Genomic DNA, 14,895 nt, shown 5'->3' with positions numbered 1-14,895 from the left:
TGCTGGACAGAGAGTCTTTTGGATATAGAGTCTTCCAGACAGAGAGTCTTCCAGCAGCCAGCCCACAACCATAAAGCACCCTCCTAGAGCCACTCAGCAGCCGAGTTTTGGAGTTTGGAAACCAGAGAACAATGGCATAGGCTAACTTTGTCCTTGAAAGTGGTAATGTCTTTCTATCAGAGCATATGTAACTATTTGAACAAAACTGAAAGTTCATTCTTTTCCCTTTGTTTTATATCTACAATCCTAAGCGTATTCAAGTTCCACTTTTTAGGCCTTATCAAAACAGTGCTAAACTAACTACGCTTGGACACAAAGCTATAGTAATTCTGCAAAGAGCAATCATCTATAGTTTTCTTTTTTTATTCTCTTATACGTTAATAAGGATACAGTGTTATGCAGAGGTGTACTTATAACAATTTTATAGACAAATGATACTATTTACAGTTGCGTGGGGGGCGCGAAATGTTTTCTTCTTCCTAGGGGGGGCATGACAGAAAATAATTGAGAAGCACTGGGTTAACCCCACATAATAAATATTTCAGATCTGGCTCAGTCCAATTCTTGGCAGCTAAAGACCATTGGAGTTATTAGCACCAATAAACTGTACTTGCAAAGCATGGTAAATCATCTTTTGTTCAATCATGATTTACTATATTAATCTAATTGGCTGGATTTCTAAAACACACTGAATCACAAAGTTAACAAGTAGCATGGGCTTGCACAGCAGACTAACAAATGGCAATTCGGCCTACCATATTGTACAGCCACAGAAAATTTGGATAGGTGTTGAGATTACTATCTAGATGTATCTATGTGTAGATGTATCTAGATGTATTTGGAGCAGTAGATGGATCCAAGGATTATACTTAAGATGCTTGCCAAATTGTGTCAAGATTGACAAAACTGAGCAGGGTCTAGGAACCAAGATTTATACTAACCTCATTAATGTGCCTTTAATACTAGCATTAGGTGTAAATACAAAATCTTGGAAACTGCAAGAGATATTTCCAACTCTCTTTTATTAGTAAAGTTCATGAATTCAGCTACTCCTGGACATTTAAAATAGATTCTTTTGGGGTTTCTTATCATCTGAATGCAGTTGCTGTTTCCTATCTCTTTATCGTATATTTCTAACATTTCTGTCATTTCTCTTCCAGGCTGCCACAATCTCTCATGCATTGCTATAAGGCATGCTGGCAGGGGAATTCTGGGAATTGCAGTCTACACATTTTTAATTTGCCAAGCTTGAGAAATACTGCTATAAAAGGTCTTTGTTAGGATATTTAATTTAATAGCTGGAACAGTAAACAGTATAATGAGCCAGAACACAGTTATAGTTGATTGGTTGGAGGGTATGGGCTCCTGCATGAGGCAATCTACATTAACATTGGTTGCTGGGTGTAAAGGGGGAGTTTCCTTTTTTCCCGCCATTTTCCTCTGGGTGCTCTGTATGCTTTACCTCATGATGTTAGTCAATTCCTGACTACCTTATTTATTGCAAATATACCCTGTTTCCCCGAAAATAAGACCGGGTCTTATTTTCTTTTGACCCCCGAAATAAGCGCTTGGTCTTATTTTCGGAGAGGTCTTATTATTTTTGAGGTGCAGGAGACGGCAAGCATGGTCACCTCATGGCTCTGCTGCGTTGCAATATTTTCAGGGAGGGCTTATTTTGGGGGGAGGGCTTATTTTAGCGCATGCCCTCAAAAGCCCGATTGGGTTTATTATCCGGGAGGTCTTATTTTTGGGGAAAGAGGGTAGATGTAAAGTATATTTATTTATATAAAAGTACAAGTTCATGTCAGCGTCTCTGACTCCATTGGACACCGGGTGTGCAATTCCGTGACAGTCTTCCAGTTGCTTTAACTTGCAGTTTCCATCTCGAACCAAATATGTGCTTTGGAATCTCTCCATTTTGAAATTGAATGAGGAATTTGTGGCTGTTTAGATGTTCCTGAGGCCTAGGAAATTGAGTGATGATTCAATTAAATGACATCATTTCTTAGTTCTTCCTCATGGAGCCTTTCCCCCATTTGACTTTCAACCCAATCAACTTTTCATGATTGGATGAACATCCATCATGACATTTTCATGTGTAGGTGGTCTTCTCAGCCTGATCCCAAACATAGCATTTGAAATCTTTATAGATTCTTTAATTCTGGGTTAGCATATGGTGAGACATATACAGCCATTGTGGCTTAGGAACTTTTGTTTATGATATGCAGCATATGTTAGTCAGTATAGCCACTTTTAAAAGAAATCCTGAGCATGCAACCATCAAATTAATGTAAGAAAATAGGTCAATATGTGTGAGAAAGATGACTGGGAACATGCCACCTACTTAAATTTCAAGGGGGAATGTCTTCTGCTAAGCTCCTGTGGCAACTCCACAACAGGGTCAACTGACACAGTCAACTAATTCTCAAAACATTACATTGACCCAAAACATACATAGTCCTGCAAATGACGGTAAACATATGGGTCCCAGGATAATGTTGCAGAATCCAATCTGAGTTGAATAACTGGACCAAAGGTTTATTCTTCCAGGTTTTCAGGCTCGTGCTGGAGCCCATCATTGCGAATCAAACTTAGACCCATCCAAGGTTAAATTAGATCCCTAATTAGTTAGGGATCCAGTTAGCAGTACAACAATCCACCTTCCCCATCTAGCCTTCAGAGAAAGAACCAATGGAAGTGCTATCTCTCAAATTATACCCCCTAGACTCCCCTCCCACAGCAAAAATGGTCAATTGATTATTGATTATGATTATTTCACTGACTAACAGTAATATGGCTATGGTTGCCATGAAGTCGTACTTCGTGGAGAAAGTGGGTAGAGATTGTTAGGCAAAGGTAAAGGTTCCCCTCGTACATACAGTATGTGCTAGTCATTCCCTATTCTAGGGGGCAGTGCTCATTTCCATTTCTAAGCCAAAGAGCCAGCGCTGTCTGAAGATGTCTCCATAGTCATGTGGCAGGCATCACTAAACACCAAAGGTGCACGGAACGCTGTTACCTTCCCACCAAAGGTGGTTCCTATTTTTCTACTTGCATTTTTACATGCTTTCGAACTGCTAAGTTGGCAGTAGCTGGGACAAGTAACGTGAGCTCACTCCATTACGCAGCGCTAGAGATTCGAACCGCCGAACTGCCAACCTTTCTGATCAACAAGCTCAGCACTCACTAAATCGAATTATCTAGTGCCAGAACCACTAGAAATACCATTTAACTTGGTTAGTGGCTGATAAGGTTAAATATATTTGTAGGCAATATGCCCGATTAGTATATTTGGGTCAAAGCCCACTAATAGCATCACTTGTTTCAGTGATATAATCATTCACTGTAATTTTGACATTTTCTACATGAAACAATGGCTTAGATAATTTCATTTTCTGACTACTAATAAACAAAACCCAAGAAACTAATTCTTTTCAGGAACAGAAATTAATCACGGAAAGATTTTGGTATCTTTTCAAAACTTGGAATGTGTTGGCCTAATGTTGGCCTGGCAATGTAATGTGATTTTTTTATTTTTAAAAAATGATGGTTCATTTCCTGGCTAATTTCATCTGAGATCGGTAATGACTTTTAAAGATAAAATTAGAAAATGAATTGATTCCTTTCAAAAGGAAAGAAGGCTGGTTCCCAGAAAATTTAGAAAAAAGGTAACAGGTATCCTAGACTTCGATCACACGTTAATGTGTTGGCCCTCTTGACTTTTTTGACTATATCCTCTGGAAATTTTTTGGCTACTTCTGAGTTTAAGATGGCAAACTCTGGGCTCAGACCAGAGAGACAAGTGCAAAAGGGATGTTTTCAGAGATAATTGCTGCTGGAAAAACATTTAGGTTTGGATGCAATGCAATTTTGTTGCTATTTAAAATATGCTCATTTATTTGAATTGCTCCTGGAGTGTTTAACTGAGTATACATTGATTAGTAATTAAGGGTGATTAGCATTTTGTTGGACTGAGTTTGGATGCACCTCTTCATAGTTACATGATTATTTGAATGTTTATCTGATAACAGAGAAGACAACCTTCCCTTTAATTTGGTAAAGTCCTCCTTTTGTACAAAAGGGGGCAACATTTTTGGGCAACATTTGGGGAGAGTGTCAGAGGATGGGGTGGACGGAACAAGGTTTGCAGTGGGCAGGGCAAATGACACCACCAAAAGTTTTGTTTTTACTGGAGAGTTAAATTTGGGGTGTACTTATGTTTACACAGGAATGCGGTGGCTCAGTGGCTAAGACTGAGCTTGTTGATCAGAAAGTCGGCAGTTCAGCAGTTCGAATCCCTAGCGCCGCATAATGGAGTGAGTTCCCGTTACTTGTCCCAGCTTCTGCCAACATAGCAGTTTGAAAGCATGTTAAAAAATACAAGGAAAAAATAGGGACCTTCTTTGGTGGGAAGGTAACAGTGTTCTGTGTGCCTTCAGCATTTAGTCATGCCAGCCACATGACCACAGAGACGTCTTTTGACAGCGCTGGCTCTTTGGCTTTGAAACGGAGATGAGCATCGCACCCTAAAGTCAGGAACGACTAGCACATATGTGTGAGGGGAACCTTTTAACACATGCATTAATGTTAAATCAACTCTCAAATAATCCCCCTCCCAAATATAGAGTTTTTAGGAGCCTGGACAGCTTTAAAAGATGGTCAGGGGCCACCTAAGTCTCTCAACATAGCAATAGTTCATCTGTGACCTAGCCAGATGTCTTTAGAACAGTGTTTCTCAACCTTGAAAATTATGTGAACTTCAACTTCCAGAGTTGAGGTCCACACATCTTCAAGCTGCCAAAGTTGAGAAGCATTGCTTTGGGGTTTTAGAGTTCTCCAGTGTGACCTAACAAGGCCATGAATGGAATCCAGAACTTGCTCTGAAGACCATGTAATTGCCACATCACTGAGTTAGCTCTTCAGATTACTGAATAATTCTTTTCTAAACATTCTTAAAGTAGTGCTGCATTTTCTGATATTGCCATGAAGTGCTCTGAGTATTATTTACTCAGTATTATTATTTACTAGGAAAAGACTAGCACTGATGATGTTACCTAGTTTGGGTAATGAAACATATGCAAGAAAATAACAGAGCTCAGAACGTATCAAGGACCCCTCTTTTCAACCCTGAGTTACAAATATTCTCCTGTATTACTAGGAAAAGTCAGGATCCAAAGGAATGGAGGAAAACATGAAAATCATCAATGAACGAGGAAGAAAAGAAGACCAAAATCATTGAGTCATCTTATTCGGAATCTGGCTGTAGCTGTATGTATTTCCAGAGGCTGACTCAATTAAGAGAAAGGTTACACAGTGGAAGGAAAACGTATTGTTCCCTGTGTATTTATTGCATTTCAAGTGAGGATTTTAAAACACAACTGGAAGCTCTTGATTTTTCCTGATATTTGGATGGAACTGATGATCTGTGACTTTAATGATCATAATGCATCAGGGGTTCTTTTTAAAGCACGTACATAATAACTGGCAATTACAGGAAGCTAAGTGGGAGGGAACAGCACATTGTGTCTTTTGCTAGGTGTCTTTGGGACCTTTCCATGCCTCAAAGTCATTTGTGGACTGATGTTTATTGGTAAGCAAGAGCATCTCCCAGCCTGAGTGGAAGAATGTGGAGATTTGATTTAGGAAATGATTGCTGGCTTACCTGCAGCATCACCCATAAACAGGTAAGAAGAGTAAATGGTACTTGTTAGTGGTTCATGATGCATTGCATTGGATTTGGGATATGAAAGAATCCTGGCTACTGGGCAAGGTGATGAAGCAGGCCAACAAAAGGATTATTTACAGGATACCTCTCATACTACAATGGTCTAACCACGATATAAAAAATTAACAAATCAGAACTAAATGACAATGACCCCCAAAAGAATAAAATAGGATTGTTTTCATTGCAATTGTAATTACAGAGAGTCCTTGGCGTATGACCACAACAGAGCCCAAAATTCCTGTTGCTAAGTGAGAAAGCTGTTAAGTGGACTTTGCCCCATTTTACAATCTTTCTTGCCACAGTTTAGTGAATCGCTGCAGGGAGTTAAATTAGTAACGTAATTGGTAAGTGACTCTAATGTCCTCATTGACTTTGGTTCTAAGAAGGTTGCAAAAGGGCTGACATGACCCTGGAACACTGCAACCGTCATAAATCTGAGTCAGTTGCCAAGTGTTCCAGTTTTGATCATGTGTTCACAGAAATGCTGCAATGGCTGTAAGTGTGGGGAAAAAAGTCATGTCACTTTTTTCAGTGCTGTTGTAGCTTTGAATAGTCACTAAGTAAATGTTTGTACAATACAATACAATACAATACAATACAATAGTAGAGTTGGAAGGGACCTTGGAGGTCTTCTAGTCCAACCCCCTGCCTAGGCAGGAAACCCTATACCATTTCAGACAAATGGCTATCCAACATCTTCTTAAAGACTTCCAGTGTTGGGGCATTCACAACTTCTGGAGGCAAGCTGTTCCACTGATTAATTGTTCTAACTGTCAGGAAATTTCTTCTCAGTTCTAAGTTGCTTCTCTCCTTGATTAGTTTCCACCCATTGCTTCTTGTTCTACCCTCAGTTTGTAAGTCGAGGACTACCTCCATATTACTGTCTATATTTAAAATCCCTCTGAACATAATGTATAATTATAAACACCTGCACCTACCTACCTTGATGGTAGGGCAAACTAGCCCTCCCCTCATTCTCAGTATCTGCTCAGTACCACGTCCACCTGTGTACAGGGAGGCTAAGAGGATGAGGGATGATGGCACCAATGAACAGAAACCTGGAACCCCAAATTCAGAAAGGCTACCTTGTCTGGTTGACCCAGGAAACATTGCAACTCTTTGGATGAAAATTTAAGTTGTAACAAAGACAACTTCCTTCCACCCACTTAATGCTTGTCTAGATACACAAGGCCTGAAGGTGGCCAGGTGTGTCTTTAATTCCTATTTTCACAGTCCCTCTAAACCAGGGGTGTCCAAACTTGGGAACTTTAAGACTTGTGGACTTCAACTCCCAGAATTCCCCAGCCAGCCATGCTGGCTGGGGAATTCTGGGAGTTGAAGTCCACAAGTCTTAAAGTTCCCAAGTTTGGACACCCCTGCTCTAAACCTTGTCTTTCCTTATCAGGAGTCTCTTCAATCCATGGCAGTCCTCCATTGAGAAAACCGAGGAGTTAAATGAAGTTAGTTCTCGGGAAAATACTATTTGAAGATACCACAGAAGTTTTAAAATTCAGGCCTATGCTTTTTAGGGATAGAACTAGTTCCCCCTTGACCCACATGCAGCTGGGCAAGATGAAGAAAGCAAAAACCACAGGGGCTTTATTAACTGACTCATTGTGCGCCACCAAGTTGGTGTCAACTCTTAGCAAACACATCAGAGGTGGGTTCCTACCGGTTTGGCCGAACCGGTAGTGGTATGTCGACCTGGGTGGTAGAACTGGCGGCGACCTAGGCTGGCCACACCCCTGAACCAGTTCCCTGGTGGCCGCCTTTGCCTCCACCATCTTTTTTTTTAGCTCTGCGCATGCGCAGAACAATTTCCATTGAACTGTGCATGCATGCACGCACAAGCGAACCGTGAGTAACATTGGCTAGAACCCACCCCTGGAACACATCGATAGATTTTTCTCCATTATAATCTGTAGCCAACTTGGTCCTTTAGATCTTCCAACAGTGCATTCATCCCCACTGTAACTGAATTCATCCACCTTGCTGCTGGTTGTTCTCTTATCTTTCCTTCTATATTTTCTATCATAGACTTCTCCAGAGAGTCAGGTCTTTACAGTATATGCCCAGAGTATAAACATTTGAGTCTGGCCATTTTTGCTTCAAGTGAGAACTATAGGTTGATTTGTTTAATGACTTCTTGGAATCAGAATTCATGATCTCAGAACCACTGAGCATAATCTTTCAGAGCTCCTGACACACGGGAAAACTACCAGAAGAGTGGAAAAGAGCTGATGTGGTTCCAATTTTCTTTTAAAAAGGTAGATGGGGAGAAGTGGATCCAAGAAACTACAGACCAACCAGTCTGATATAAATATCTGGAAAGATCTTAGAAAAAAATAATCAAGCAGCCCATTTGTAAGCATAAATACCAAAGAAGGATGACTTAAAGGCAGTTCCAGGACCATAACAAACAGCATCATGTTTATTTAAATTAGTTACAGCATTGGGGTCTTTCCCTAATTACCACTGTGAGCCCAAGTAGCAGCTACAGTATCCAAAATTTGACTCACAAAGGGGATGCTTTTGCTGGTTTTGGATTTTATAGTTCTGCAACCTCTCTTCTCTCTTCTGCCCACCTGCTCTGTTTAGGCATCTGCAAGGAAGGTTACATATTAATGAGGATTAAATGTCTAGCAGGATGCCTGCTATAACAAAAGCGGGAAATAATTATCTCATTAAGCTCAGAACTGGATATTTGTCATCTCACAGCTCACAAAAGTAAATACGACTGCCTTGTCCAAGAAGCCTCTTTTCCAATGTTAATTAAAATATGCAGGTCAGTCATAGGACAGATGAGGTTTGTGATCTGCTCTTTTATAATCCTACAAGCATTCCCCCCCCCCCCCTCTGTCTGAAATGCAATGGATGAAAATAAGTACAGGCTTGTCTTTTGCTGAATCTATCTTATGCTTGTGTGACTGTATTCAAGCCAAAATGCAAAAAAAATTGCATTGGAAAAACTGAAAGGTTAATTCATTCTTAGTCTGATCACTCCAGCCAAAAGTGAAAAGTCATCTCTGTGCCATCATTTTTCTTGGAGATTTTATCAATATCATGACGTGCTTTACCTTGGCAACTTCTTCAGTCACCCATAGCACTCTACCGAATGATCTGTCAAGCTTGATATGATGAAAAAGACAAGGCAGGTGACAGGATGGCCAGCAGCTTTGCATCCTGCTGAATGGAGATGGTCCACAGCTTTTAGAGCAAATCCCTTTTTGTGATCTCCACATAAATTTTTTGTGATCTCTACCCTCCCAATTCAATGGCATCTCCCACAGCAACTTAACAGAATAATAGAATTAGAAGGGAACTTGGAGGTCTTCTAGTCCAACCCCTAGCTCAACCAGGAAACCTTATACCATTTCGAACAATTGGTCATCCAATCTTTTCTTTAAAACCTCCTGTGTTGGAGCATCCACAGCTTCTGGAGGCAAGTCCTTTGCCTGAATAATTGTTCTAACTGTCAGAAAATTGCATTCCTCAGTTCTAGGTTTGTTCTCTCCTTAATTAGTGTCTGTCCATTGTCCTTCTTTCTTTAAACTAGGCATATCCAATTCCTGCAACTATTTTTCATATGTTTTATCCTCCAGTCCCCTAATCATTTTTGTTGCTCTTCTCTGCATACTTTCTAGAATTTTAACACTTTTTAATATCATATCAACCAACCCTGAATATTCCATGTGTGGCCTTAGTAAGGCATTATAAAGTGGTATCAACACTTCATGTGATCTTGATTCTATCCCTCTATTAATGCAGTCCCAGACTGGCTTTTTTGGCAGCTTCAGCACATTGCTGGCTCATATTTAAGTGATTGTCCACTAGGACTATATTATATACCCTAAAAACAAAGATACTCCATTCCCATTCCCACACAAAACTCAGAAAAATAAATAAATCCTTGAGTGCCTTCCCATTTTGCTTCCTTATCCATATCCTGGGATCTTCTAGTTCCTGTCTCCCAAATCTTCCACTGTAGTTCAAATCCTTGGAAGATTGCCCAATGAGACATTCAGGAATGACTGAAGTGTAAAATACTGTAGCATGTTCAACTTGAGGTAACACCTCAAACTTTTTCATGCAGAAAGTCATAGAATCGTACAATGTCATGGTTAGAAATGATCTTACAGATCATCTAATTTAGTGCTTTTCAACTTGGGAACTTTAAGATGGGTGGACTTCGACTCCCAGAATTCCCCAGCCAGCAGGTCCATCATCTTAAAGTTGCCAAGTTTGAAAAACACCGATCTGGTTCAACCCCAGTCTAGTACAGATCCTGTGTAGCATTGCCCCAATCTCACCTTGGAAAGATCACATGGCAAGAATAGACAAAATCTTTGACTGGTTCCACCAAGCAGCTATTGCCAGCACATAATATGGGGGTAAATGGTTAAATAGTTCGAACAGAAATAAGGCAGTGTCTGCAAAAGGGAGAGACAGTATGTTCTAGGAGAAGCCGTTCTGTAGTAGTGCTGGATCTTCTCCAGCATGAGTAATGCTTAATTATGTTTAGAATTCAGATAAATGCCCCAAACTTTAACATCTGCCTTTCTCCCCCTCCCCACAAACGTGCAGCGTAATTATTCCGCATGATTTGCAACCAAATGTGGAATATAATTCAGACAAATGAGATCATAGGAGAGCAAAAATGGGTGAAGCATTCCACAAACTGGCACATTTATAATCTTTTCAAGAGATGGCAAAATCTCTTGACCAATAAGATATCAGGATAACATGTCCTTCTCTCTTGGATTTCCACAGTGATGGACACCCTGGCAGAGGGACCTTAACATAATTGGTTGGAGTGGAGAATGCAAAAATAAATGCTCCCCCACATACATATCTCCCAGAAAGGAGCATCCCCAAGAATGGAACGTGAGGCTTTGTTGCAGTGGCTTCTGCACCCAAGCCAGGAGGATTTGAAGCCAGCTCTTCACTACTGTAAACATTGAAGAATGAATAGGAAGGGAAGCTTGGCAACTTCATGCATCTCAACATCAAGACAGGGATGAACAGCACAAATAAAATTGTGAGACCAGAGTTTCAACTAGACCATTTGTTTTTTTTTCCAGTGCATCGTCTAACTAAGAGGAAACAGTTCATGGGAAAGATTTCAGATCCCAGGATGTGGAGGTCCAATTAAACTGATATATTGATATTCATGCCTATGCACTGTAATATTATCATCTAAGAGTTAACACCTGTCAGGATTGAGAGAAGGGTCAACTTATTACAGGGTGGTGGTGGACTTAGTTTGTTTGTGGCTACATAGAGATTCTTGGCTGATCCCTCTTTTAATCCCCCCCCCAACTTCTGGGACTCTTTCCTCTATACATGGCACTCTCTGGACAGCTTACAAGTGTCAGAATATTGCCCCCAACAATCTGGCTACAATGTTGGAAGAATGAAAGGCTGAGTCAACCTTGAGCCTATCCAGATCGAACTCCATGCAGCGGACAGAGTTAGCCTGAAATATTGCATTCTAATCACTATGTCACAGGGCTCCTGCTGTGGCTGCACTGTCCCAGTGTCATGTGATCGCTATTTGCAACCTTTGCATCTCACTTCCCAGAAACAGTCAATAAGGGAAGCTAGATTCAATTAGTCACTACAAGATTCACTCCTGCAGTGATTTGCTTAACAACTGTGGCAAAAAAGTAATAGAATTCAGAGTGACTCAATAACCCCATCTTGTTTAGCAACAGAAATTCTGGACCCAATTGCGGTCATAAGTCAAGGACTACTTCTATATAGGTCACAAAATGTATTTCTGGACAGTAGCCAAGCCATGGTCTTTATAGTGGTCCAGACTAAGTGATATGCTGGGACATTCTGGAGAAAGATATGATATGTACCCCTTGTAAAACAGCCTTACAATTTATGAATTTCTATATCTCTATTTCCTAAATTACTATATGGCTTTTAAAAATATTACAAATATTGAAAATCTGTTATCAATCAACCAATTTGGCCTGTCATTTATCTACTGTAAAAGAAAACAGGTAACAGGTAATCCCAACAAGAAGCTAAACTTCGCAGCCCAGAAAGCTTTGAAATAGTTTCTAAACAACCATTTAAACTCCCCAGTTATAATTTCAAGGAAAAGTTTTATTTTATCAAGAATCAAATGAGGATATTTGATCCTGGGAGGATCAGAGATAATGGCTGCAGTATGTTGATGTAGTTTGAAATATTTTATTGCAATTATTTTGGCTCATTTGACTACATTTACAAAGCAGGGGGATCTACCTTTGTGATTGCCTTCTGCAAGAAGAAAAGATTACGGAAGAAGGCTAGATTAGTTTATTTGCTCTTTCTTCACATAACACAGAAGTATTTTGTCTTTCTAGCATCATGACCTAGGAATGTAAGTTAAAATTTTGAAAATGGAATGGAATTAGAAACTGTTCCATTTTTTAATTCCTCCTCCTCACCTCCATTCCTTGTTACCAATATTATCATGCTGTTTGCATTTCACCGGTAATGCTCAGAATGTGCCTGACTCTGCGATAACCACAGGAAAGCAATTGCTCCTTAAATGAAAATGCACAGGAGTACAGTGAGGTGCAATCCCCAGCAATTATTTCAAATGCAAGAATAAATAGAAAAGAGAGGAAGGTCTGTGCCTTGCTGTTAAGGAATCTCATATATATGTTAATATTGGTAGAATGTCAGCTTTCTCCAATTTGTTCTCTAACAGTCCTGCTGACTTGTCTTCTCTGTCTTTGTCAGGCTACTAAACTGGGAGGGCAGAATGGGCATGGGATGAAGCAGTATTTATCTGATATCAGCAAAAAACATCTGTAGCTCTTATTACTGGGTGCATTGTGTACTGCAAAGCCCCGGATTCCTTGAGACAGTAAAGGAATAAACTGCTTAAACCTCAGTTCACATTTGCTTTAGGAGAAGACGACAAATATGAACTTTCTCTCTTTTGGACACATCTAGAATAATTCCCCATCAGAAACACTGCTTGAAGCTCTGCAGCGTGGTGTCGAGGTCTCTTGTAATCCGGTGTGATCTTTTTCTTCTTCTTCTTTTGTTGGTGAGATATTCCTTAGCCGCGTTCAAAACTTTATTGTATTTGACTTTTTTTTTTCAAATTACATTTCTGCCTTGGGTTCAAACTTCTTTTATCTGACCGTTGATTTTGTTGTGTCTCGATCTCTGATCTTCATTGATTCATTTCCATGGATGATTGAATGCAGCACTTTAAGAACTGCCCCGCCTATTCAGAAATTATTGCTGTAAGAAGTACATATTTTTTTCCCAGATGTTTATGTATGGGTCCTTTGAGTGACATGCTTGTCACTCATGGTTAACTATGCCTAGCTCAGAGGTGGGTTCCTACTGGTTTAGACTGGTTCAGCCGAACCGGTAGTGATTTGGCGGCCTGGGTCACTGGAACTGGCAGCGACTCAGGCCTGTCACACCCCTGAACTGGTTCTCCCGGCAGCAGTGTAGGTGCCGCCATCTTGTTTTTTGCTTCTGCGTGTAGCATTTTTTATTGCACTGCACATGCGCGCAAAGTGCACGTGCAGGGTACGGCTACGAGCAAACCAGCAGTAGTGACTGCCGGAATCCACCCAGACCTAGTCCTTTACTTATGCCATAATCACTTGTCCTTTGTGTTTTTTTCTTCAAGACGGCTAATGGCCAGGTAAAGACAAAGCTTTAGTGAACAATGATTGGGTTGATTGATTTGGACAGTAACACCACATTAGGAAATCTAGTTCTGATTTGGTTTCTGTTTTATGTTACGGACTGTTTTATGTTATGGACATTCACACTGACTGTGTGAATGTGTAATGTGAATGCATATAAGGGAGACAAAGAACTCGACTAGTGGGAGAATCTAACTTTGATCAGCTTTTTCAGACAGTAGTTCTCCTGACTTGTATCTTTTCTTTTCAACTTCTTGGTCTTTCACATGTATTATGTATGTGCACTATAACATCTAGAATTCTTAAAGAACCAGGAAAAGTTTACTCCTCCTGAGTAAACCACCGGCAGAGATATTTCTCTGGAAAAAAGTGAGTAGAGACGGCATGCCTAGTCAGCTTTCCCCATGATGGGCAAGTGTTTGTAGCCCTTTGCATGCATTACAACCTCAAAGGTTGAAAGCATGAAGACATCTGGAAGACACCAGGATGAATACCTTTCTTTTCAACCCTTAGGTCTCCCCACACAATAAAGTCTCTCAAAGGGCGGCATTCTGGCTTTACGTGATTTCCACAGTCAGATGATTTGCTCTCATGGACAAAGAGGCATGCTGTCATAGGGCCCCTGAGCATGTCCAGGGTGTGGTGTGGAACTTTATTAGGCTTCCACAGTGAACTTTAGATGAAGTCTCCAAATGAAGTCTACTGCTAATCAAATACTTTCCACAGTAAAATGAATAGCTGTTTAGAAGTATTGTGTTAGCCATTTTGTGTTAAGCTGATTGAAATAATCTTTGACGGGAAGTGTGTATAAATCGCTGCAGCAGCCCAACTGTTACGCGCACCAAGAATCAAAATTATTCAGTTGCTTACCTCCCAAATGATTGGCCATAAACACTGGCTTAGTTGTAATGACAGTGTTGCTCACAATGTGCCCAGAAAACCAATTATGAGAAATATAAACCACATGACTATCAGCCCCCAGGAAACACAAATATTATTAGTAAGGTTGGTTATAAACAGTTAAGATCTGTAACACAATACACAGTTTGTGGCATCCAAGTTTGGATTCCATTAGCACATTCAATTTCTTGGTTATTTAGATTTTGAAGATTAATGCTGAGTGCACCATGGAATGGTTGTCACCTAAATAATAATCAGAGCTGCAACGGCAACTGACTTGTCCTAATGCTACCTCCTACACGATTAGTTACGCATTTGAAAGTTATTCTTCCTTATAGCAGAGGAACAGCACGTCTTTTGACCTGCAATCTTAAGGAATTAATCAACTGAATAAATAAATTGAAGTTGGCAGTATGGATTATATTTTGGATTTTAAATCTCTAGGATTTAAGAACTGTGGGATGTCCATGCAAAAGCTTATTCTTCTTTGGGAAGGAACCAACATGTTTAAGTTTCTATCTTTCAGCTGGAGCTGGTGAACCATTCAGGAGGACAGCTGCGTGGGCAAAGCTAATGGCCAGCCTTCAACTGCATTCA

Source organism: Natrix helvetica (genome assembly GCF_964273705.1).
Source record: "Natrix helvetica genome assembly, chromosome: 6".
Lineage (NCBI taxonomy): Eukaryota > Metazoa > Chordata > Lepidosauria > Squamata > Natricidae > Natrix > Natrix helvetica.
Note: the sequence above shows the minus strand (reverse complement) of the source record.